The 2,584-nt window shown below is 40.4% G+C and overlaps 1 pseudogene; it reads left to right on the forward strand.

Annotated features, from left to right (window-relative positions):
* The first annotated feature begins 1,677 nt into the window (after nt 1–1,677).
* On the forward strand, nt 1,678–2,070 carry LOC109372711 (40S ribosomal protein S17 pseudogene; annotated as a pseudogene).
* Nucleotides 2,071–2,584: the final 514 nt, after the last annotated feature.

The following is a 2,584-nucleotide window of genomic DNA, read 5'->3' on the forward strand; positions in this document are numbered from 1 at the left end:
ATATATATATATATATATATATATATATATATATATATATATATATATATATATATATATATATATATATATATAGCTCGTGGCAGACAAGGGAGCCCAAGCCATTTCAATATCTAAAGGTGTGACAGTGGATGAAGTACCAAGAAAAAGACTGAAAGGAACAACCAGTGGCATAAGAGAAAATCCAGGAATGAAATGGAACTTTAGAAAGGAGAGTGCTTCAAAGAAGAGGGAATGAAGGGCCGGCCGAGTGGCTCAGTTGGTTAAGAGCTCGCTCAAGAGTTTGAGCTCTCAGCAACAGCGGTTCGAGTCCAGCCCGAGCTGAGCAGCCGCTGAGCTGCCAATAGGTAGCAGGATGGCTCAGCTAAAAAAAAAACAAAGAAGAGGGAATGGTCAGTTGTGTCCAACGCTGAACACTGAGTGCTGCCTCTGCCTGATGAGGACAAAGGAGAGTTGTTGTTTGCTGGTGACCTAGACAAGGATAGTTTCAATGGAATAGTGAGTTAGGGAGCGGGATTATAGGGTTGAACAATATATAATATATGGGGCAAAAAGTGTAGATAGAACACACAATTTTTTTTGATATTTGATGTAAAGAGTAGTAAAGAAATTGTATGAATATCTGAGAGGAATATGGACATCACCAGGATAAAAACTATCCAAATAATTCCAGGAAGTGGCGACTCATAGCTGGAATCCTGTAGGGAGAGAAGTACTAAAAGTGTCCTCTGTAAGGTATCAAGAGGTTCACTGAAGGCAGGCACTAGATCATGGCTTCCCTGCCCATTAATGAAAGGGGGCTGAAAAAAAAAAAAGGATGGATTGTTGTCTTGCTGCTTAGGGCAGATGAGGGGACAAAGACTAAGCAATGCCAATGGAAGGTGAGTTGAAGCCACCAGTCGCTCTCCATGTATATCTTTGATGTCTCCAACATCACTCAAGAGCAAGAGTCCAAAATGCCACTGTATAATCCCAATCGGCACTGAGAACCTGCAGGGTGAGTGGGAACAACCACAACACCCATAGTCAGGGAGAGAGGGAAAGGGTGGGGGTGGGTGGGGGAAAGGTAGAAGGAAGAATGGGGAGGGAGATAGAATTGCAGAAAGAAAACTGTCACACAAAATGAGCTGGCAGTCATTCTACAAGTCAAGTAAAAATTAATGCTTTTGGGGTTTTTTTGATAATAGCCATTCTGACAGGTGTGAGGTGACATCTCATGATTTTGGTTTGCATTTTACTAATGACTTTCAGCATCTTTTCATATAACTGTTCATATGCCATTCGTATGTCTTCTTTGAAGAAATGCCTATACAAGCTTTAGCCCATTTTTTAATCAGCTTATTATAAATTTTTTTGCTATTGAGCAATAGGAATTCCTTACATATTTTGAAGATTAATCCCTTATCAGATATATGATTTGCAAATATTTTCTCCCATGCCATAGGTTGACTTTTACTACTCCTATATTCATTGCAGCACTATTCACAATAGCCAAGATGTGGAAACAATCTAAATGTCCATCTACCCATGAATGGATACAGAAAATATGGTATAATATATATATATACACACACACACACACACACACACACACACACACACACACACACACAAAGGAATATTACTCAGTCAAAAAAAAAAAGGGAAATTTAACTCTTTCACCAGTGACAAGCTAAGATGGGCCACTGTCATACCAAAACCATGAAGAAGGCAGCCCGGGTCATTATCGAGAAGTACTACACATACCTGGGCAACAATTTCTATACCAACAGAGATTGCCATTATTCCAAGTAGGAAGCGCCACAACAAGAGAGCAGGCCCTGTCACACATCTGATGAAGCGGATTCAGAGACGCCCCATTAGCGGTATCTCCATCAAGCTGCAGGAAGAGAGAGAAAAAGGAGAGAGAATTATGTTCCTGAGGCCTCAGCCCTGGATCAGGAGGTCAGTGAAGTTGACCAAGACACTGAGGAAATGCTGAAGCTCATGGAATTTGGCAGTCTGTCCACTCTGCAGGTCACTCAGCCTACAGGTGGGATGAATTCCCAAACACCCCGTGGAGCCGTTTAAATCCCCCTGCTATTTTCAATAAGCCATGGACAAACTACCAAAAAAAAAAAGGAAGGAAGCAAGCAAGCAAGCGAATCCGCCACATGCAACAACATGGATGAAACTTCAGGACTTTATGCGAAGTGAAATAAGCCAGTCATGGAAATACAAATACTGCATGATTCTACTTATATGAGATATCTAAAATATCAAAGAATGGAATGGTGGTTGCAGGGGTGTTGGGGGAGGGGAAATGGGAGCTGCCAATCAACAGGCATAAAGTTTCAGTTAAGCAAGATGAGTACAGTCTAGAGACCTGCTGTACAACATTGTACCTCTACTCAACAATAATGTATTGAACACTTAAAAATTTGTTAAGAAAGTAGACCTCATGCTGTATTCTTGCCACGGCAAAATAAAATTTAAAACAAAGAATACAGCCATTTTAAACAAGCAAGAAAATTTAAAACAAAAATAGAAGTGAATAAAATAAGCCCAGGGGACATGAAAACATGATCACCTAGAAAAACAGAGT

Source organism: Hipposideros armiger, unplaced genomic scaffold (assembly GCF_001890085.2).
Source record: "Hipposideros armiger isolate ML-2016 unplaced genomic scaffold, ASM189008v1 scaffold_660, whole genome shotgun sequence".
Lineage (NCBI taxonomy): Eukaryota > Metazoa > Chordata > Mammalia > Chiroptera > Hipposideridae > Hipposideros > Hipposideros armiger.